This window comes from Stenella coeruleoalba (genome assembly GCF_951394435.1).
Source record: "Stenella coeruleoalba genome assembly, chromosome: 4".
Lineage (NCBI taxonomy): Eukaryota > Metazoa > Chordata > Mammalia > Artiodactyla > Delphinidae > Stenella > Stenella coeruleoalba.
This window is the reverse complement of record NC_137149.1, coordinates 100,694,096-100,718,928: the sequence shown is the minus strand read 5'-3', so window position 1 is coordinate 100,718,928 and position 24,833 is coordinate 100,694,096. Positions and strand designations below refer to the sequence as shown.

The 24,833-nt window shown below is 37.6% G+C and overlaps 1 long non-coding RNA gene across 1 annotated transcript in view; it reads left to right on the top strand.

Annotated features, from left to right (window-relative positions):
- The first annotated feature begins 5,593 nt into the window (after positions 1-5,593).
- LOC307185717 overlaps positions 5,594-24,833 on the top strand; it is a 166,697-nt gene continuing 147,457 nt past the window's right edge. The window contains exon 1 of the long non-coding RNA XR_013828156.1: positions 5,594-5,690. This is a non-coding gene — a long non-coding RNA (uncharacterized lncRNA). The remainder of the gene's footprint in view (positions 5,691-24,833) is intronic.

Below are 24,833 nucleotides of genomic sequence, written 5' to 3'. Positions count from 1 at the left end.
CTGAGGTCAGGGAACAAAATAATTATTCACAGCCAAGTGTTATTCACACTCAGATCACAAGTGTTAATATCCTGCCCTATAGGATCACTCCAGAAGCTTAAACCAAAATAACAAAGCTCTTCTACAATCCACTACTGAAGAAACAAGCGGTGCTATCTATCTGTAGATAGATAGATAGATAGATAGATAGATAGATAGATAGATAGATAGATAGATAGATTCTTTGTGTGAATATGCTAAATATATCCACACAAAGAATAATTCTTTTCAAAAATTAGCTGTTTGGAGACTTACAGGGAGAGACTTTCACTAGTAGTTCAAGGCTGAAACCAAACTTCTCCATTGTGGAAGATAAAGGGACAGTAGATCTGCTTTCTATTCCTATGACAAAGCAATCAGAGTGCTAAACTTCCCAAGAAGTTATGGTGCCCTGGCTGAGAGTGGGGGCAGTAAAGTCAGACTGCTGGTCTAAATGCTAGTTATACAGCCAACAAATTGTGACCTGAGTGAATGACTCGATGTGCCTAAGCCTCAGTCTGTTCATCTGTAAAACGAGGATGATGATGATTCATGGAGCTGTTTGAGCATAAAATTAGATAATCCAGAAAAAGCCCAGAACACAGGGCCTGACAGGCACTAAGTGTTCAATAAAAGTTTGCAAGTATTATTTCTTCCAGATAATCTTTTAAAAAAGGTATATATCTTTATATGAATGACCAACAGACCTCAAAAGATTCAATTTGATTTTTTTCAAATCAAGATCACAATTTTCACAAAGTCTCATCTGCCATTGGGACTTTGATAGGGATTGCACTGAATCTGTGGATTGCTTTCGGTATTATAGTCATTTTCACAATTTTGATTCTTCCAATCCAAGAACATGGTATATCTCTCCAGCTGTTTACATCACCTTTAATTTCTTTCATCAGTGTCTTATAGTTTTCTGCATACAGGTCTTTTGTCTCCTTAGGTAGTTTATTCCTAGGTATTTTTGTTGCAATGGTAAATGGGAGTGTTTCCTTAATTTTTCTTTCAGATTTTTCGTCATTAGTGTATAGGAATGCAAGAGATTTCTGTGCATTAATTTTGTATTCTGTTACTTTATCAAATTCATTGATTAGTAGTTTTCTGGTGGCATCTTTAGGATTCTCTATGAGTAGTATCATGTCACCTGCAAACAGTGACAGTTTCACTTCTTCTTTTCTGATTTGATTCCTTTTGTTTTTTTTTCTTCCCTGATTGCTGTGGCTAAAACTTCCAAAATTATGTTGAGTAATAGCAGTGAGAGTGAGCAACCTTGTCTTGTTCCTGATCTTAGAGGAAATGGTTTCAGTTTTTCAATATTGAGAACGATGTTGGCTGTTGGTTTGTCATATATGGCCCTTATTATGTTGAGGTAGGTTCCCTTTATAACCACTTTGGAGAGTTTTTATCATAACTGGGTGTTGAATTTTGTCAAAAGCTTTTCCTGCATCTATTGAGATTATCATATGGTTTTTATCATCCAGTTTGTTAATATGGTGTATCACATTGATTGATTTGTGTATACTGAAGAATCCTTGCATTCCTGGGATAAACCCCACTTGATCATGGTGTATGATCCTTTTAATGTGCTGTTGGATTCTGTTTGCTAGTATATTGTTAGGATTTTTGCATCTGTGTTCTTCAGTGATATTGGCCTGTAGTTTTCTTTCTTTGTGACATCCTTGTCTGGTTTTGGTATCAGGGTGATGGTGGCCTCATAGAATCAGTTTGGCAGTGTTCCTCACTCTGCTATATTTTGGAAGATTTTGAGAAGGATAGGTGTTTGCTCTCTCTAAATGTTTGATAGCATTCGCCTGTGAAGCCAACTGGTCCTGGGCTTTTGTTTGTTGGAAGATTTTTTTTTTTTTTTTTTTTTTTTGTTGGAAGATTTTTAATCACAGTTTCAATTTCAATGCTTGTGATTGGTCTGTTCATATTTTCTATTTCTTCCTGGCTCAGTCTGGGAAGATTGTGCTTTTCCAAGAATTTGTCCATTTCTTCCAGGTTGTCCATTTTATTGGCATATCTTTGCTTGTAGTAATCTCTTATGATTCTTTGTATTTCTGCAGTGTCAGATTTCACGTCTCCTTTTTCATTTCTAATTCTGTTGATTTGAGTCTTCTGCCTGTGTTTCTTGATGAGTCTGGCTAATGGTTTATCAGTTTTGTTTATCTTCTCAAAGAAACAGCTTTTAGTTTTATTGATCTTTGCTATTGTTTCCTTCATTTCTTCTTCATTTATTTCTTATCTGATCTTTATGATTTCTTTCCTTCTGCTAAGTTTAGGGTTTTTTGGTTCTTCTTTCTCTAATTGCTTTAGGTGTAAAGTTAGGTTGTTTATTTGAGATTTTTCTTCTTTCCTGAGGTAGGATTGTAATGCTATAAACTTCCCTGTTAGTACTGCTTTTCCTGATCCCATAGGTTTTGGGTCGTTGTGTCTTCATTCTGATTTGTTTCTAGGTATTTTTTGATTTCCTGTTTGATTTCTTCAGTGATCTCTTGGTTATTTAGTAGTGTACTGTTTACCCTCCATGTGTTTGTATTTATTACAGTCTTTTCCTGTAATATCTGTTGTGGTTGGAAAAGATACTTGATGTGATTTCAATTATCTTAAATTTACCAAGGCTTGATTTGTAACCCAAGATACGATGTATCCTGGACAGTGTTCCATGAGCACTTGAGAATAAAGTGTATTCTCTTGTTTTTGGATGGAATGTCCTATAAATATCAATTAAGTGCAACTTGTCTAATGTGTCATTTAAAGCTTATGTTTCCTTATTTATTTTCATTTTGGATGATCTGTCCATTGGTGAAAGTGGGGTGCTAAAGTCCCTTACTATTATTGTGTTACTCTCGATTTCCCTTTTTATGGCTGTTAGCGTTTGCCTTATGTATTGAGATGCTCTTATGTTGGCTGCATAAATATTTACAATTGTTATATCTTCTTCTTGGATTTATCCCTTGATCATTATGTAGTGTCTTTCTTTGTCTCTTGTAGTGGTCTTCATTTTAAAGTCTATTTTGTCTGATGCAAGAATTGCTACACCAGCTTTCTTTTGATTTCCATTTGCGTGGAATGTCTTTTTCCAACCCCTCACTTTCAGTCTGTATGTGTCCCTAGGTCTGAAGTGGGTCTCTTGTAGACAGCATATATACAGGTCTTGCTTTTGTATCCATTCAGCCAGTCTATGTCTTTGGGTTGGAGCATTTAAGCCATTTACATTTAAGGTAATTATTGATATGTATGTTCCTATTACCATTTTCTTAATTGTTTTAGGTTTGTTATTGTAGGTCTTTTCCTTCTCTTGTGTTTCCTGCCTAGAGAATTTCCTTTAGCATTTGTTGTAAAGCTGGTTTGGTGGTGCTCAGTTTTCTTAGCTTTTGCTTTTCTGTAAAGGTTTTAATTTCTCCATTGAATCTGAATGAGATCCTTGCTGGGTAGAGTAATCTTGGTTGTAGGTTTTGCCCTTTCATCACTTTAAACATGTCCTTCCACTCCCTTCTGGCTTTTAGAGTTTCTGCTGAAAGATCAGCTCTTAACTTTATTGGGATTCCCTTGTATATTATTTGTGGCTTTTCCATGGTGCTTTTAATATTTTTTCTTTGTATTTAATCTTTGAAAGTTTGATTAATATGTGTCTTGGCGTGTTTCTCCTTGGCTTTATCCTGTAAGAGATTCTCTGCGCTTCCTGGACCTATTTCCTTTCCCATGTTAGGGAAGTTTTCAACTATAATCTCTTCAAATATTTTCTCAGTCCTTTTCTTTTACTCTTCTTCTTCTAGGATCCCTATAATTCGAATGTTGGTGCATTTAATATTGTCCCAGAGGTCTCTGGGACTGTCCTAAATTCTTGTAATTCTTTCTTCTTTATTCTGCTCTACAGTAGATATTTACACCATTTTATCTTCCACGTCATGTACCCATTCTTCTGCCTCAGTTATTCTGCTATTGATTCCTTCTAGAGAATTTTTAATTTCATTTATTGTGTTGTTCATGACTGTTTGCTCTTTAGTTCTTGTAGGTCCTTGTTAAACGTTTCTTCTATTTTCTCCATTCTATTTCCAAAATTTTGGATCATCTTTACTGTCATTATTCTGAATTCTCTTTCAGGTAGACTGCCTATTTCCTCTTCATTTGTTAGGTCTGGTGGGTTTTTACTTTGTTCCTTCATCTGCTTTGTTTCTTTGTCTTCTCATTTTTCTTAACCTACTGTGTTTGGGGTCTCCTTTCGCAGGCTGCAGGTTCGTATTTCCCGTTGTTTTTGGTGTCTGCCCTCAGTGGCTAAGGTTGGTTCAGTGGGTTCTGTAGGCTTGCTAGTGGAGGGGACTAGTGCCTGTGTTCTGGTGGATGAGGCTGGATCTTTTCTTTCTGGTGGGCAGGTCCACGTCTTGTGTGTTTTGGGGTGTCTTTGACCTTTTTATGACTTTAGGCAGCCTCTCTGCTAATGGGTGGGGTTGTGTTCCTGTCTTGCAAGTTGTTTGGCATAGGGTGTCCAGCACTGTAGCTTGCTGGTCATTGAGTGGAGCTGGGTCTTGGCGTTGAGATGGAGATCTCTGAGAGACTTTTGTCATTTGATATTCAGTGGAGCTGGGAGGTCTCTGGTGAAGCAATGTCCTGAACTTGGCTCTCCCACCTCAGAGGCACAGCCCTGAGGCCTGGCTGGAGCACCAAGAGCCTGTCATCCACATGGCTCAGAATAAAAGGGAGAAAGAAAGAGAGAAAGAGAGAGAGAGAGAGAGAGAGAGAGAGGGAGAGGGAGAGAGAGGGAGGGAGGGAGGGAGGGAGGAAGGAAGGAAGGAAAAGAGAGAGAGAGAGAGAGAGGGAGGGAGGGAGGGAGGGAGGGAGGAAGGAGAAAGAAAAAGGAAAATAATTATTAAAAAATTGTTTTAAGTAATTAAAAAAAAATAATGACAGAAGAGAACAACCAAACCAAAAAACAAATCCACCAATGATAACAAGTGCTGAAAACTATACTAAAAAAAACCAAAAGGGGACAGACAGAACCCTGGTGAAATGGTGAAAAATGGTGAAAGCAAAGTATACAGAAAAAATCACACACAGAAGCATACGAATACATACAAAAAGAGAAAAAGGGAAATATATATGTATATATATAATATATATAATATAATTATATTATATATATTATATACTATATAATTATATATTAATATATTAATCATATATTCTATATATTATTATATATTGATATATTATATATTAATTATTAATTATATATATTAATTATATAATTATAGTATATATTATATATATAATATATATATATCATTGCTCCCAAAGGACACCTCCTCAATTTGGGATGATTCATTGTCTATTCAGGTATTTCACAGATGCAGGGTACATCAAGTTGATTTTGGAGATTTAATCTGCTGCTCCTGAGGCTGCTGGGAGAGATTTCCCTTTCTCTTTGTTCGCACAGCTCCTGGGATTCAGCTTTGGATTTGGCCCCGCCCCTGCGTGTAGGTCGTCTGAGGGCGTCCGTTCCTCACGCAGACACGACGGGGTTAAAGGAGCCGCTGATTGGGGGCTTTGGCTCACTCAGGCCAGGGGAGGGAGGGGTACGTATACGTATGCCGGGCGAGCCTGCGGCGGCAGAGGCTGATATGATGTTGCAACAGCCTGAGGCCCTCCGTGTGTTCTCTCTGGTAAGTTGTCCTTGTATCACGGGACCCTGGCGGTGGCGGGCTGCACAGGCTCCCTGGAGGGGAGGTGTGGAGAGTGAGCTGTGCTCGCACACAGGCTTCTTGCTGGTGGCAGCAGCGGCCTTAGCGTCTCATGTCCGTCTTTGGGTAAAGCGCTGATAGCCGCGGCTCACGCCCGTCTCTGAAGCTCCTTTAAGCGGCGCTGTTAATCTCCTCTCCTCGCGCACCAGGAAACAAAGAGGCAAGAAAAAGTCTCTTGCCTCTTCGGCAGCTGTAGACCTTTTCCCGGACTCCCTCCCGGCTAGCCGTGGCGCACTAGCCCCTTTCAGGCTGTGTTCACGCCGCCAACCCCAGCCCTCTCCCTGGGCTCCGACCTCCGAAGCTCGAGCCTCAGCTCCCAGCCCCCACCTGCGCCGGCGGGTGAGCAGACAAGCCTCTCGGGCTGGTTAGTGCCGGTCGGCACCGACCCTCTGTGCGGGAATCTCTCCGCTTTCCCCCCCCACCCCCGCACCCCTGTTGCTGTGCTCTCCTCCGAGGCGCCAAAGTTTCCCCCCTCCGCCACCCGCAGTCCCCGCCCGTGAAGGGGCTTCCTAGTGTATGGAGACCTTTCCTCCTTCACAGCTCCCTCCCAGTGGTGCAGGTCCCGTCCCTATTCTTTTGTCTCTGTTTATTCTGTTTTTTCTTTTGCCCTACCCAGGTACGTGGGGAGAGTCTTGCCTTTGGGGAGGTCTGAGGTCTTCTGACAGCGTTCAGTAGGTGTTCTGTAGCAGTTGTTCCACATGTAGATGTATTTCTGATGTATCTGTGGGGAGGAAGGTGATTTCCGCGTCTCACTCTTCTGCCATCTTGAAGGTCCTCCTGATCAGTATTTTTGATATTTATTGAATCACTAAGAGTTAGCATTCTTGTTTAAGAATAAAATTGAGAAGGGTAATGCATTTGAAAAACGAGCATGGATCTCCATGACTAATCAAATTAAGACATTCTTAAAGAAGGGAAAATGTCTATAATTGTTGAAATGAGAAAAGCAGGTTATGGCATGGTGGTTAAGGGCATGCTGTTTGCAGTCAGTCTGCCTAATTCTATCTCAATCACAAGCTTTATGACCTGTAAGTTACTTTATTCTTTTATGCGTTAGTTCATTTGTAAAATGGGGATGATGATAGTGAAAATATCCATGTCTCAGGTTTGGTCTGAGGATTTGTTGAGGCAGTCTATGAGAAACATTAGTCCTGTACCTGATACATAGTGAGCACTTAGTAATTTGTGGCTAATATCATGAATTTACTAGTGATAATTCATCCATGTGATAAATATTAAGCGCTTACTCTGCCTCAGCTACTAATAGACAGGCACTTTTACTACATAAAAAAATAAAGCAACAGATTCTGGAATATAGGTAGAATGTAGATTAAAACAGAAGACCCAGAGACCTTTATATAGGTCTAGTCTTCTTCCAAATAGAATAGGATGGTGGGCGAGTTTATAAGCCTCGTGTAAGAGAACACTGGAGGCAGAAGATCTGCCTGAGAATCATCAGAAGGAAAAAGACTTTCTTCCACAAAAATATGAGTGCACATAAAAGGGGCATGGTATAGCAACTGAACAGAAAAGCCATAAACTACATTGTTTTCACTATTGTATTCTTTGGTGTTGATTGATAATTCTAGTGGACTAGAGGAAAGGGCATTTCTCCTCACCCCAAAGTGAATTCTCTCTTCTTTTTATTTGCAGCCTGGGAGTAAGTACCTTAACTAAAATTTTGCATGTAGTTTTTCGTACATTGAAGATAGAGATTTAAAATGTTAATTCTTTATCATAGAATTAATTTATATACTGCATGTTAGCATGTGGTGTAATCTGTGAAGCGCCACACAAAGGTTAATTATTTTTATACCTTGTATAAAATCTATTTATAAAGATATCCCTCCTCCAAAACAATAAGCCGTCTTGAAAATATGGATTATGTCTCATTCACTTTTATGTTCTTAACACTCTCACAAGGCTAGATGAATATTTGGTAAGTGAATAAGCATGCTTCAAGAAGGACTGTGTGAAATCTCATAGGCAGCCCCACTTCTTTACTCCGTGACCTGTGTCTCACAAAGATAAAATCCGGTTAAATGGAATGTGACTGATTGCTTTGAATATGAAAAGAAAGAAAGAATTGGCAAGATAAGTACATGGGTGTTGATAGGAAAAATCAGTTCTAATTTTGCCAAGGTAATGGGGAACAGTGAGAAATGAGGGTTTCCAAGATACTTTCACATTAACTGCATATACTCTCTGCTGCCTTCCTGGGTCTCAGCTAACCGATTTGAATACTCAGTGGGAAATCGGAGGTTCTACGGAGGAGGACGTGCCTATGTCAGTTAATCTCCTCTCCTCGCGCACCAGGAAACAGAGGCAAGAAAAAGTCTCTTGCCTCTTCGGCAGCTGTAGACCTTTCCCCGGACTCCCTCCTGGCTAGCTGTGGCGCACTAGTCCCCTTCAGGCTGTGTTCACGCCTGTGTCACTTTCCGAATACTCATTACATTTGTCTATATAGAAAATAATTTCCACCACACTTTTTGAAATATGAAATTGAATAAAGTAAATAATTCCTTTACTTAATGGTGGATTTGAAAAGATGAAAGCTATTCAATTTGTGTGTTTATTTGATTTGTGAACACTTTTCACATATTAATTCACTCTAATTTTTTTTTCTAAAGCCTAAAATGCTTTTTGCTAATACATCCATAATTGAAGACATTCCCCAGGGCAAATGATGTCATGAAAATAATTCTGGAATTACCCAAATTAACAGTGAAAGTTTTTTGACTTAAAAAAGTGTTCTATTCTTTGAGTAAGAAAAAAAAATTTTTTTGACTCCAAACCTATAGAGATTTCCAGACCAATATGATAACCTGCTTGCAAAGACTCATACGTTCTCTTCAAAACTCCAATTAGAAGTTCTAAAATGATAAAGAAGTACAAAACAATTTAAAACCAAAGATAATTCTCCATTAAAAAAATGGGGACAGGAGAAGTTACAGTTGCAGGCTGCTAATTTTGGATTGACTGAGAAACCTAAACACTAAAAATACCATCCAGGGAAATAGTTACAGGCTTTGGAGGTTTCCCCATCTAGCTGTTAAGGACTAGTTTGTTGCTGACCAAAGCTCCCAAGAGTAACTGAAGAGCTGAAGGAAAAAAGTAGCAAAACAAACATCCCATCTGTTGGAAAGCTTTGGACTGCAGTTAAGGCAGTCAAGAGTTAAGGAGCCAAGATTCCAGAGAAAAAATGAAACTCACTGTGATGAGTTTAGCATTCTTTAGATATGCTTAGAAGTCAAGCAGAAAATGGTTGTTAAGAGGTGAGGAAACTGAATAGAGCTTTAAACAATCTTGTGAGCCATTGAACAAAAATAAGTTGAAACTGGACAAGGCAATGACAACAAAAAAATGAAGTGTAAATACCCAAGAAAGAAAGGCAGAAAAGTGAGCCCAATTGCCTGAGCTGCTTTTCTCCTTACAGTGTTTGTTGATTGATTTCTAACTGGTTGGAGCCAGAGGGCAGAAATACTGAGCAGGAAGTGGCTGCTTAGAGGTTGAGAATGTCCCTCGTGGTGGGAAAGCCATAGTGTTCTTCAGTGATCTCTTGGTTATTTAGTAACATATTGTTTAGCCTCCACGTGTTTGTGATTTTTACGTTTTTTTCCCTGTAATTGATTTCTAATCTCATAACATTGTGGTCGGAAAAGATGCTTGATACGATTTCAGTTTTCTTAAATTTACTGAGGCTTGATTTGTGACCCAAGATGTGATCTATCCTGGAGAATGTTCCATGCGCACTTGAGCTGATAATATGGTAAAACAATATTTTTAGTAGATACTGTAAGGGTAAATCCAGAAGAAACTGTGTACAGTTGGTAAACATTTTTTCTCACAGGGGTGTGGGCTCGCACTTTTGAAACTACTTTCCGTGTGTAGTATTGTAGAACAATAATTATGTAGTCTATACTATATATTGTAGTAAGGAGAGCCAGGTTTCCTACTGTCAGAGAAAGAAGTTAGAAATGAGTGAAGAAGGAATGCTAGAACGCTGGAATGAACACTATGGTTTTGGATTGGAATGAATATGAATAGATATAGATATATAGATATTGTTAAAAGATAAATTGAGGCTCATTAAGTTTTCAAGACTATTTGAGCAAACATCAATTTGAATTGAGCAGTGCCAAGGTGAACATGGTTAGGAGCATTTTATCAACAGTAGCAGGAGACAGGTTTTTATAGAGCAGACATGGAAGAAAAGCAAGGAAATTATTTGACTGGCAAGAGCTTAAGTGGTGTCTTATTTGGGAAAGCCTAGCTGGCTGTTTTTTATTCTTTTTTTAACTGAAGTATAGTTGATTTACAATGTTGTGTTGGTTTCAGTTGTACAGAAAAGAGATTTGAAGATATATATATATATATATATATATATATATATATATATATATATTCTTTTACAGATGCTATTTGGCTGTTTATGATTGGTTGTTCTTGAGCTTCATTTTCTCAGATTTGAGTGCATTGATTCCGGCTTAAGTTTTGGTTTACTTACGTAATGCCCTCCTTGCTTAGCTATTTTAACATTATGTGTGTGTGTATATACATATATACATATATATATATATATATATATATATATATATGGCTTAAAACAACCCAAATAGGTTATCTTATTGTTCTGTAGATTTGAAGACCAATACTGGTACCACTAGACTGAAATCAAGGTGTCAGCAGGCATTTCTTTCTAGAGGCTCAAGGAGAAAAACCATTTTCTTGCTTTTTCCAGCTTCTCGACTACTCTCTCTGGGTCTTGCACATAGTCCCCTACATTTTTTTTTTGAATTTTATTTTATTTATTTTTTTATACAGCAGGTTCTTATTAGTCATCAATTTTATACACATCAGTGTATACATGTCAATCCCAATCTCCCAATTCATCACACCACCACCACAACCCCCTGCCGCTTTCCCCCCTTGGTGTCCATACATTTGTTCTCCACATCTGTGTCTCAATTTCTGCCCTGCAAACTGGTTCATCTGTACCATTTTTCTAGCTTCCACATATATGCGTTAATATACGATATTTGTTTTCTCTTTCTGACTTATTTCACTCTGTGACAGTCTCTAGATCCATCCACGTCTCAACAAATGGCCCAATTTTGTTCCTTTTTATCGCTGAGTAATATTCCATTGTATACATGTCCCACATCTTCTTCATCCATCTGTTGATGGGCATTTAGGTTGCGTCCATGACCAGGCTACTGTAAATATTGCTGCAGTGAATATTGGGGTGCATGTGTCTTTTTGAATCATGGTTTTCTCTGGGTATATGACCAGTAGTGGGATTTCTGGGTCATATGGTATTCTATTTTTAGTTTTTTAAGGAACCTCCATACTGTTCTCCATAGTGGCTGTGTCAATTTACATTCCCACCAACAGTGCAAGAGGGTTCCCTTTTCCCCACACCCTCTCCAGCATTTGTTGTTTGTAGATTTTCTGATGATGTCCATTCTAACTGGTATGAGGTGATGCCTCATTGTACGTTTGATTTGCATTTCTCTAATAATTAGTGATGTTGAGCAGCTTTTCATGTGCTTCTTGGCCATCTGTATGTCTTCTTTGGAGAAATGTCTGTTTAGGTCTTCTGCCCATTTTTCGATTGGGTTGTTTTTTTTTAATATTGAGCTGCATGAGCTGTTTATATATTTTGGAGATTAATCCTGCGTTGATTCATTTGCAAATATTTTCTCCCATTCTGAGGGTTGTCTTTTGTTTGTGGTTACCTTTGCTGTGCAAAAGCTTTGGAGTTTCATTAGGTCCCATTTGTTTATTTTTGATTTTATTTCCATTACTCTAGGAGGTGGATCAAAAAAGATCTTGCTGTGATTTATGTCAAAGAGAGTTCTTCCTATGTCTTCCTCTAAGAGTTTTATAGTGTCTGGTTTTACATTTAGGTCTCTAATCCATTTTGAGTTTATTTTTGATGTTAGGGAGTGTTCTAATTTCATTCTTTTACATGTAGCTGTCCAGTTTTCCTAGCACCACTTACTGAAGAGACTGCCTTTTCTCCATTGTATATCCTTGGCTCCTTTGTCATAGATTAGTTGACCATAGGTGCGTGGGTTTATCTCTGGGCTTTCTATCTTGTTCCATTGATCTGTGTTTCTGTTTTTGTGCCAGTACCATATTGTCTTGATTACTGTAGCTTTGTAATATAGTCTGAAGTCAAGGCGTCTGATTCCTCCAACTCCACTTTTTTCCCTCAAGTCTGCTTTGGCTATTCGGGGTCTTTTGTGTCTCCATACAAATTTTAGAGATTTTTTTGTTCTAGTTCTGTAAAAAATGCCATTGGTAATTTGATAGGGATTGCATTGAATCTGTAGATTGCTTTGGATAGTATAGTCATTTTCACAATGTTGATTCTTCCAATCCAAGAACATGGTATATCTCTCCATCTGTTGGTATCATCTTCAATTTCTTTCATCAGTGTCTTATAGTTTTCCACATATAGGTCTTTTGTCTCCCTAGGTAGGTTTATTCCTAGTTATTTTATTCTTTTTGTTGCAATGGTAAATGGGAGTGTTTCCTTAACTTCTCTTTCAGATTTTTCCTCATTAGTATATAGGAATGCAAGGGATTTCTGTGCATTACTTTTGTATCCTGCAACATTACCTAATTCATTGATTAGCTCTAGTAGTTTTCTGGTGGCATCTTTAGGATTCTCTGTGTATAGTATCATGTCATCTGCAAACAGTAACAGTTTTACTTCTCTTTTCCAAGTTGTATTCCGTTTATTTCTTTTTCTTTTCTGATTGCTGGGGCTAGGACTTCCAAAACTATATTGAATAATAGTGGTGAGAGTGGACATCCTTGTCTTGTTTCTGATCTTAGAGGAAATGCTTTCAGTTTTTCACCATTGAGAATGATGTTGCTGTGGGTTTGTTGTACATGGCCTTTATTATGTTGAGGTAGGTTCCCTCTATGCCCACTTTCTGGAGAGCTTTTATCATAAATGGGTGTTGAATTTTGTCAAAAGCTTTTTCTGCATCTATTGAGATGATTATATGGTTTTTATTCTTCAATTTGTTAATATGGTGGATCAAATTGATTGATTTGCATATATTGAAGAATCCTTGCATCCCTAGGATAAATCCTACTTGATCATGGTGTATGATCCTTTTAATGTGTTGTTGGATTCTGTTTGCTAGTATTTTGTTGAGGATTTTTGCATCTATATTCATCAGTGATATTGATCTGTAATTTTCTTTTTTTGTAGTATCTTTGTCTGGTTTTGGTATCTGGGTGATGGTGGCCTCATAGAATGAGTTTGGGAGTGTTCCTTCCTCTGCAATTTTTCGTAAGAGTTTGAGAAGGATGGGTGTTAGCTCTTCTCTAAATGTTTGATAGAATTCACCTGTGAAGCTAACTGGTCCTGGACTGTTGTTTGTTGGAAGATTTTTAATCATGGTTTCAATTTATTACTTGTGATTGGTCTGTTCATATTTTCAATTTCTTCCTGGTTCAGTCATAGAAGGTTATACCTTTCTACGAATTTGTCGATTTCTTCTAGTTTGTCCATTTTATTGGCATAGAGTTTCTTGTAGTAGTCTCTTAGGATGCTTTGTATTTCTGCAGTGTCTGTTGTAACTTCTCCTTTTTCATTTCTAATTTTATTGATTTGAGTCCTCTCCCTCTTTTTCTTGATGAGTCTGGCTAATGGCTTATCAATTTTGTTTATCTTCTCAAAGAACCAGCTTTTAGTTTTATTGATCTTTGCTATTGTTTTCCTTGTTTCTATTTCATTTATTTCTACTCTGATCTTTATGATTTCTTTCCTTCTGCTAACGTTGGGTTTTGTTTGTTCTCTTTTCTCTAGTTCCTTTAGGTGTGAGGTTAGATTATTGTTTTTTTTTTTTGCAGTATGCGGGCCTCTCACTGTTGTGGCCTCTCCCATTGTGGAGCACAGGCTCCAGACACGCAGGCTCAGCGGCCATGGCTCACGGGCCATGCTCCGCAGCATGTGGGATCTTCCCGGACCAGGACATGAACCCGTGTCCCCTGCAGCGGCAGGCAGACTCTCAACCACTGCGCCACCAGGGAAGCCCGAGGTTAGATTTCTTATTTGAAATTTTTCTTGTTTCTTGAGGTAGGCTTGGATAGCTACAAACTTACCTCTTAAAACTGCTTTTGCTGCATCTCATAGGTTTTGGATCATCATGTTGTTTTCATTGTCATTTGTCTCTAGGTATTTTTTGATTTCTTCTTTGATTTCTTCAGTGATCTCTTGGTTATTTAGTAACGTATTGTTTAGCCTCCACATGTTTGTGTTTTTTACAGTATTTTCCCTGTAATTGATTTCTAATCTCGTAACATTGTGGTCGGAAAAGATGCTTGATATGATTTCAATTTTTTAAAATTTACTGAAGCTTGATTTGTGACCCAAGATGTGATCTATCCTGGAGAATGGTCCATGCACACTTGAGAAGAAAGTGTAATCTGCTGTTTTTGGATGGAATGTCCTATAAATATCAATTAAATCTCTCTGGTCTATTGTGTCATTTAAAGCTTCTGTTTCCTTATTTATTTTCATTTTGGATGATCTGTCCGTTGGTGTAAGTGAGGTGTTAAAGTCCCCCACTATTATTGTGTTACTGTCGATTTCCTCTTTTAGAGCTGTTAGCGGTTGCCTTATGTATTGAGGTGCTCCTGTGTTGGGTGCATATATATTTATAATTGTTATATCTTCTTCTTGGATTGATCCGTTGATCATTATGTAGTGTCTTTCCTTGCCTCTTATAACATTCTTTATTTTAAAGTCTATTTTATCTGATATGAGTATTGGTACTCCAGCTTTCTTTTGATTTCCGTTTGCATGGAATATCTTTTTCCATCCTCTCACTTTCACTGTGTATGTGTCCCTAGGTCTGAAATGGGTCTCTTGTAGACAGCATATATATGGGTCTTGTGTTTGTATCCATTGAGCAAGCCTGTGTCTTTTGGTTGGAGCATCTAATCCATTCACATTTAAGGTAATTATCAGTATGTATGTTCCTATTACCATTATCTTAATTGTTTTGGGTTTGTTTTTGTAGGTCCTTTTCTTCTCTTGTTTCCCACTTAGAGAAGTTCCTTTAGCATTTGTTGTAGATCTGGTTTGGTGGTGCTGAATTCCCTTAGCTTTTGCTTGTCTGTAAAGCTTTTAATTTCTCCATGGAATCTGAATGAGATCCTTTCCAGGTAGAGTAATCTTGGTTTTAGTTTCTTCCCTTTCATCACTTTAAGTATATCATGCCACTCCCTTCTGGCTTGTAGAGTTTCTGCTGAGAAATCAGCTGTTAACCTTATGGGAGTTTCCTTGTATGTTATTTGTTGTTTTTCCTTTGCTGTTTTCAGTAATTTTTCTTTGTTTTTAATTTTTGCCAGTTTGATTACTATGTGTCTCAGCGTGTTTCTCTTTGGGTTTATCCTGTATGGGACTTTCTGCGCTTCCTGGACTTGGCTGGCTATTTCCTTTCCCATGTTAGGAAAGTTTTCAACTATAATCTCTTCAGATATTTTCTCTGGTCCTTTCTCTCTCTCCTCTCCTCCTGGGACCCCTATAATGTGCATGTTGTTGTGTTTAATGTTGTCCCAGAGGTCTCTTAGGCTGTCTTCATTTCTTTTCATTCTTTTTTCTTTATTCTGGTCCCCAGGAGTGAATTCACCATTCTGTCTTCCAGGTCACTTATCTGTTCTTCTGCCTCAGTTATTCTGCTATTGATTCCTTCTTGTGTCATTTTCATTTCAGTTATTGTATTGTTCATCTCTGTTTGTTTGTTCTTTAATTCTTCTAGGTCTTTGTTAAACATTTCTTGCATCTTCTCGATCTTTGCCTCAATTCTTTTTCCAAGGTCCTGGATCATCTTCACTATCATTATTCTGAATTCCTTTTCTGGAAGGTTGCCTATCTCCACTTCATTTAGTTGTTTTTCTGGGGTTTTATCTTGTTCCTTCATCTGGTACGTATCCCTCTGCCTTTTCATCTTGTCTATCTTTCTGTCTCCCCTACATTTTATAACCAGCAATGGGGCAGTATCAAATCTTTCTCATGCTACCAGCTTTCTTTGACAACAGCAGGAAAACATCCTCTGCTTTTAAGGACTCATGTGATTATATTGGGCCCACCTGTATTAATCCAGATGGTCTCCTCATTTCACAGTCCATAAGATAATCACACATGCAGCGGCCCTTTAGACATATAAGGTAACGTATTCACCAGTTCTGAGGATTGTAGTATAGAGATCTGCATATGTCAGTATATGCTTTATATATTTGGGGGCTATCTTGTTATCTGCTTATACTTACATGTAAGATCAGAATTTTTTTTACTTGTCTTATGAAATACAACTTTTCTCATTATGTAATTACTGATTTTATTGTTAGAAATGCTATTTATGTCTCAACACTTAATTTGTCTCATGTTAAAATAGCTGTAGCAGCAAACTGTCAATGGTTAACTGCAAAGAGGAGGAAAATTACAGGAGTGATGGAAAAAATACATGACATAAAATGTGGATCAAATCTTAGAAAGCAGGTACTCCCAAGAAGATTTAAGGAAAAAAATGAAGCAAAAGTAGTAACAAGATCTATGACATAGGAAATTTTTTCCGATTAAAAAATAAACATGTAAACACAACCTTGAGCCTGAACAGTGCAAGAATTCTGTATATTCTCATTAAAAATAATGAAAACATCATCCTTGAAATTTAAAAACAAACAAAAACTCTCACCTGGGACTCAGTTTAAAAATATAAACCATAATAAACCAAAATCCAAGTAAGCAACCCTGTGGCAGAAGTCAGTGTGATTAAATTTTCCCGTTCGGTGCTAACTATCGGAAATACCGTGCTGAGGGGAAATTTACGAGGTCATAATTTCATACCCAGTCAAGCTTTCACTCGTGTGTGAAGAGAAGAAGTCTGAGATATGCAAAGTACAGCTGTTTTAGAAATCTTGACTTAATCCAGAGTAACTCCTTTTATTCCCCACCTTCTCCTTAATTATTTGATTCTTTATAAAGTGGTGAGGAATGCAATTCAGAATATCAAAAAAGAGATTTTACCAAAGAAGAAAGACTTCCACTCAAGATGATATAAACAATACTGGGTGACTACCAGGTCTTGTGAAGGCTGGTTGCCCAGGCCCATTCCTGCTTTAGATTAAATGCTCATGGAGTCAGCTCCCTCCTTAGGGACAGAAAGCCACTGTTGTTCACAGTTGACAGTGCCTGTCAAATGCTTCCAGTGGAGAAGTTGTCCTAACCACCCATTTGTAATCCACATGACTGACAGTGATTATTTCTGAGCATATATATATATATATTTTTTCCAGTAGGGCATTAAAAGCCAGGCCCTCTCTGCTACCTGGTAGACATGTCACAAAATAGCAAGAGGCATCATTTTTTTTGGACCTAGAAGAAAAATTTGAATTTTGGAAATGATTACCCTTGGATTCTTCCATCTGTCTTTCAAAAGCTGTCTTGCAAGATCTATAAATTTGCTCTTGGGTGGGATTCCTCAGGGCCTTGTATTGTCCTTGCTGTAGAGTCATGTGGTGTCAAGAGCAAGAGCTTATCAATTCCATCTCTTCTCAGACAAGGAAGAATAGCATCATGGTAAAAGCCCAGAGGCTCTATCAGCTTGCAAAGAGAATTTTTCAAGGCTTCCTGAAATTACCACTTACGTAAACTTCTTTTAAAAGAATACAAGATATCATTCAGCTAAGAGTTGAGTAAAGTAATATTAAAAAAGAATGGAAAATTATTTATAAGAAATTAGTGAATAAATGAAACCAGGAAATTAATAAATCATATTCTTAATATATGAAAAATTTTCTTATGAATTGATTTAGTAAAGTAGTAATATCTAAAAAGACGTGTCTAAAACATAAATTATGGGCTAATAAACATAGTAAGTATTGTCTCACTAATAATAAAAAATACAATTTAAAATGGTTGTTGTATCATTTTTTTGTCTGGTAAAATAGAAAATACTCAAAAAATAAGAATACTTGCTGGCATGACGGGAATGTGTTAAAGATACAGTGCAGATGGGCATAGCAGCCAGTAACCCAACCAGTTCACAAAAGTTTACTTGCGGGTGAATAAGGGGCCTTTTGGGAGATAGCTCAAGCTTGTTTGCTCTGTCTGACACTTGGACCAGATAGGCCAAGGAGGAATCGATGTGCAGGGTATTCAGGACACTTCTGTGAGTGAGAAAACTCAGTGAGCTGACCCAGAACTTGTGATTAGCATGGCTGCTAACACTACAGATCCACGTCAGCACACGAGGCTGGAGGAGACACTGATAGATGGAAAACTTTGCGAACCACTGAGGACCAAGCAGATCTCTCAGGGGTCTCCTCATTTACCCATTCATTCAGCCAAGGAAGTGTCCCCTACTTTCATGAGCTTATTTACTGTGCACCTTTGACAATTTGAGGGATCTAAAATACCAGTGGTGACACATGGTAGGGTGGCAGTGGTGGTCACTGGAGACCACAGTGACCAGTGGAAAGAAGTGACATCCAAATTATATGGGGTTTTTTGAGTAGCATTCTATATGTTTTTATTTGTCCTTGTTTTACTCCCAGTTCAAAAAAGACAGTGATTTATGATAGCAATAGCATTAAACTTTATTATAGAGAACCTGATTTCTAGACCTGACTTGATTACATAATATCTGTGTGATTTTGAGAAAGTCTTTAGCTGTGAAATGAAGGCTAATTTTGATCATTATTTCTATAAAAATTTAGCCATATTGTTTTAAAGGGTTGTTAGTAATTATCAATATACGACTGGGCCCTAACACTGTTTCTAGCTACATAGTTCTGAGCATGGCATCACTTTGCAGAGTCTTAGTTTATGTCTTGACAAAATGGACAACTATGAATCACTGAACGCATCATCACTAAGTCTTCTATATTGTAGCAGTGCTACAAGCAGCAGTAATCGGGCAACACAAAATGAATCATGATTGAAAATAATTCCACAGTGCTCTTTCTGGGACTCAGAATCACTTATGGAACGATGCCATGTTCTGCTGCTTGTAGCACTGCTCTGTGATGGAAGGCATAGGTCACAAAGGTTTGGTTTAAGGATTAAATGGAGACACACATGTAGAATCATTTGGCACAATGCCTGGTATGTAGTAGGTGCTCAGTAGTTGTTAGTTTTGCTCCCTCTGCGGCCTCCTTTCTCTACTACGATTATTTGGCATATTACTACTCCAGTAATTTAAAAAGTTATCTTTAAAAATAGCAGCTGTCCCCAGATCATTGGAAAGAGCATAGGTTTTAAATCCAAAGACAAGGGTTCAACTCCCAACTTGACTAATAAAGTTCTAATAGGGTTAATTTGGTTAAAACACAAAAATCCTGGAGCCTTATTCTGCTCATATTTAATAATAATGAGTCTTCATAAGGGAATAACATGTAAAAATGCATTGAAATTATAAGTCCTATGCAATAATACATTTAAACCCAATTATATGAATATTATTTTCTCTCAAGTTATAGTAGCACACATGATATTTACATGTTTTACATGATTATAGTATATAGTGCATATATGATAAAGCTTTATATGTTTTCACATACAGTATCTAAATTGAAACCCATTATTAATAGTCCTGTGAGACTGGAAAGAGACAGAAAAGAATACACACACACACACACACACACACAAGCAGTATTGCATACAGGGCTACACATTTCCATTATTATTAGGAATTCTCAATTTCTGGGTGCTGATTGATCATATATTGTATAACTACCACTGGTACAAGATGTTTCAAGGGAAAAAAATTTGCAACAGAAGTGGAAACAAAGTACAAAATGAATTTTCAGTGGTAACACTCATAGGTTGATATAGGACTATTTTGCTGAGTGACAAGCTAAAGAAATTTAGTTTTATTCCAATAACATACTAAAATCATGCTAAATTTACAATCATTTACTAAAATTACAGTATACCACCATACATTTTTTCAACCTTATTCATTCAATCAGGAAACATTTAGCAAACACCTATTATGTGCCATGTATTCTAACTTGGAGATCAGAACATGGTCTGTCCTGAAGGAACTCTCAATTGAAAAGGGCAATGATAATAGCCCCTACTTATGTAGGGTTTAGTATATGGCTGGGCCGACTCTAAGTCCTTCACATATATTCACATATTTAATTCTCTGTAGAATGGGAATAATACCCATGTTACTGTTTTGATTGGGAATTAAATGTATATAAAGCTCTACCACATACCTAGGGATATATAAATAAGTGTTGTTTTAGAATTTTTTGAATACTAGTAATAGGAAATGATTTGAACTAGGTTAAGCAAGAAAGGATGATTTTTGAAAGGATACTGTGGGTTCTCTTGGAAACCTCAGAGCAGGAATGCAGAGGGACCTCAGGAAGAGTCTGCAGAAGATAAACCAGAGCTAGAATCTCCTTCTGTTCCCTCTTTTTGCTGCCCACTGGGCATCTGGCACATCCATCTTCCTTTGCAGACCAGCTTTCTCATTTTTTCCTTTTATTTTCTCTGCTCCACTGTGCCCAAGATGAGTAGGTGGTGGCCACCTCACATTTTCTTTCATCCTTATCTTCTCCCCTTATTAATCCACGTTGAGTCAAGGTGTACAACCCTGACCCACCCAATTATTTCCAGAAATGCAGGATCCTATGGTATAAATAGGGATGCTGGGGGCTACACCTGTGCTAAGAGTTTTTAAAAATATGGGTGTGAATTGGATAGACTCTTCAAAAGATGCCCTAAAATTTCCATGAGATACCACAGTATCCTTATTTAAAAGGCCTTAAAAATTACCATTCACAGAATAGAATCAGAAGAAAAATTGAAGTAGATTCATAAACGTGGGTAAGGCCTGTACAACATTATGAAGCTCAAATAGGATTTACACACTCTAGTGACCGCTACAAACAATTTACTAAATTGCTTATGCTTAATCACGACATACCACCTGAAGCAAGTGAATGGTTGTGTACTATCTGTATATGGTTTTTGTGCCTAAATCAGTAAGTTGAGATTTTAGGAGTACCTAGTTCTGTAATTGTCGGCTTGTGAAAGAGACTCGACATGCTTAATGATGAACACACAGAGGAAGTAACTTTAAAATCCTGTATTTACAATTAACTGTTCTCAGATGTAGTTAAAATAGTTAGTGCACTTCTCTCCGAGGTAGTACTGAAAGAGTGCAGAAATAAAGGAATAGTCGCTAATTTGCATGTTAAGAATGGCAGAAAATAATTGTTTATCACAGTCAGAGTAGTAAAATTTACCATGGTGAGTTAGGATATTTCTTTATACACATCATACTGTCAAAAAATTAAATTGGGGGCTTCCCTGGTGGCGCAGTGGTTGAGAGTCCGCCTGCCAATGCAGGGGACACAGATTCCTGCCCCGGTCCGGGAAGATCCCACATGCTGCGGAGCGGCTACGCCCGTGATCCATGGCCGCTGAGCCTGCGCGTCTGGAGCCTGTGCTCCTCAACGGGAGAGGCCACAACAGTGAGAGGCCCGCGTACTGAAAAAAAAAATTAAATTGGTAGTTTGTCCACAAAATTATTTAGAATTCCCTGGAGTTATTTATCTTTCACAGATGCCATATTTTTATATTAATAATGACCTTCAGAGGGAGAAAGACATCTGTACTGAATAGTTAATCATAAATTATAGAAAGACATAAAATCTTTTCTGACAATTAACATTTCTTCTTTTCTGTTAAATGTTATCCCTATTGTGTTCTGATCTTCAGAGGTATTAATAACTATACTTACATCTACATTTCCTCTAAAGTTATGTAAAGTTTCAAATAGATGTTTTAACTAAACAAAATAGGTTTCCTAGCCTGTGGAGATTGACTATTATTTTGCTTACATAACTTTTTCTGTATTAGAATGAGATATAGACTATCAGAAAAAGGGCTCTAGCATTCCATCATTTCCAACTTCCCTCACAAGTCAGAAAGTTATTTCTATTTTTGTCTGAAGAGCTCTAATTACTTGAAAAGTTTTTCCTTGTTTCTGAGGTGAAATCTTCTTCTGTTAACTTCCATGCCTAATTCTTGCTTTTGTCCTTTGAGAGAAACAAACATAAGGAAGAGTTTTATAACCCACTTTGGTCTTGTATTTCCCAGATTAACTAATCTCAGAGTCCCCAAATGTGCTTCATATAATGTGGTCTCACTGTTCTCCTTGCTTTCTTTTGGATGTTCTAAAATGTGTCCATGGGACTCTTACAGTCACTGTGCGAAGTATAAGTGAATCTGTTACTTTCCTTGATTGGACACTATACAGCCTCAAGTTAGTACATATTTCTTTATGGTTGAAGAAAACCTGGTCTCAACTATCCTATAGTCATGTAATTTATGTTTTCAACATAAACCCCTCTTCCCATTCTGTCAAGTTTTTCGGTTACTCTTCAGTCATTTGAATAACAAAGCACACGAATTCTTTATTCCATGAATTTTACATTCCAGCTTTTTGACTTTCTCATGCATGTATTTGGTGAACATGTTTTCTATATTGAATCCTGGAAATGTTTTTTAAACTTGACTGATCATCTGACTTTTATATTTCCTGGGTTTATAACTGGAGATTACAATTTAATGGATCTGAGGTGGTGTGGGACACAGGGATTTTAACAAAAACTTTCCTAGATAAATATGATAATCAGTTATATTTGTCATCACAGCTACATATCAATAATGAAAGTACTGAAGACTTGTATAAAAACAATCTAGTGATCATTAATTCATTCCTTTTATGTATAAAGGAGAAAACTGCAGTAAAGAGAAACATTGTAACTTGTCCTAGAACTGATATGAGAGGAGTGAAACTAGAGCTCAAGATCCCTCCCTTGGTCCATGGCCCTCATCACCACATCACCTGGACTCTCATATTAGCCACTGCCTTCATATATGGTTTGTTTAACTAGATATCCATCTACAGTATCAAAAAGGATAATCTTGTTCACAATGATATTATGATACATCTACATATTTTTGGCTCACAAATAAAATTTCCCTATCTCCAAGCATTATTGGATGACTTCAACTAACGGATTTAGAATGACATACAGGTTTATGCTAATGCACACTTTCAGAATCATAGACTTAGATTAGAGGGATAAGAAGGAAATGGGTAAGCAACAAATTTGCAATCCATTTTCTCCCTTACCTAGAGAAACACTCAAGGAAAGAAACAAGGTAGCCTGATCAAATTTTCCTGTAAACGTGCTAATGTCAGATATGCAGGTAAACAGTCTAAAGTCATTGCCAACAGGAGAATCTTTCTGTGGAATCCTTCTAGCAATATGACCATGGCTGTTTGGGATCGCTTACTCTAAAGAAAGCTAGGGATTGCAGATTTATAAGGCATCATTCCCTGGAAAATGTCACCTAGGCTACGTACATGTCTGAGTATACATGGAGACATTGTATGACCTAAACGGCTCCTCTGTGTAAGTGCTATGACTACAAACATTGCTTAGAGAGCTGTATTCTAACCTTTAGCTGGAGCAGCAAGAAAGGACCCAGGGAGCTGCAATAGAGACCCTGGATTTCTCCCTGCTCCACCTGTGCTTCTTAATTATTATGCCCTTGAAATAATTAGTAGTTCTTGATTCTCATCATGGTTTCTGATTAGTGGGTATCTGATTGAACTGTTCAATCCTTTCAGTTAAATCAGATTGTCACTGTGGCACTATTGTCTTTTGGACAATCATAAATCATAATGATTTATAAATCAACCATAAATCATAATGGCTAACACACTTGGTAAGAAAAAAAAACGATGAGATGTGTTATGGACTCAATGTTTGTGCCTCCCTCACCAAAAAAAAATCATATATTGAAGCCTTAACCCTCAATGTGATAGTACTAGGGTGCAGGGCACCTGGAAGAAAATAAGGTTTAGATGAGGTTGTGAGGGTGGAGCCCCCATGGTGGGATTAGTGACCTTATAAGAAGAGGAAGAGACTAGAGCTCTCTCCATCATGTGAGGACACAGTGAGAAAGTCTGCAAGCCAGGAAGAGGACCTTCACCAAGAACCAAATCTTCCAGCACCTTGATCTTGGATTTCCCAGCCTCCAGCTCTGTGAGAAATAAATGTCTGTTGTTTAAGCCTCCCAGGCTAGGTAATTTGTTATATAGCCCAAGCTGACTAAGACAGGATGTAAAAACATGATGATAACTAGCTATCAGGATGGCTGCCTACCCATCCCTGGACGGAAGTAGGAAAAGCCTTGGGGAGAAAAATCTTACTCGTGGAAGTTAAAGGAAATAGACTTAGATCTGGGTGAAATACCTAAGGAGAGAAAGAGAGTGGCAGGCAGAAAAAAAAAAAAAATCAATGAAAATTTTAATAGCCCTTTTTAAAGCAAGTCCACTAAAAGATGCAGCAGTTGGAGGAAAAAAATCAGTAATATCATTTTTTCCCTGTTACTGGGAAGCCTTCTAATGCTTTTCTGGCAACCTGGGAAGATGTTATATTTACTTACCAAGTAATTCAAGTGATTGATCAAACTCTAAACAGGTAGGTGGAGGCCAAGACTAGATGACTACAGAATCCAAGCGTGTTCTGTTAAGATGAGGTCACTTTCCAGAGATTACCAGCAGAAGGCTGGCAAATCATTCCTGGCCCGTTGTAATGATGGATACTGAAGAAGAGAAGAAATTGTGTTTGATGACTGATCTCCAAATGGCTAAGAACTTTTATGAGGAGACATATCCAGATGGTATGACGCCTGACCGCCTACGTTTCATGAAGATGGGAGATTGGCCAAATTACTCTGAAAAAGGTATCTGACACATCTCCATCTCAACCCACAAATTAAATACTCTTCATGAAGCGGTAGGCATTGTCTGTGTGTATGGGAAAATATAATTAAAAATAAAATCTCCTGCTAAGCCAGAAAATCTCTCAAAAAAGGTAGAAGAGAAAGAAAACAGTTTTATTACTGAATAAGCATTAAATCAGAATGTGATATGTGTTACAGGTAATTCGCTCCAGAGATTGCAAAGACAGAAAGAAATCTCACCCTCTTATATAGCC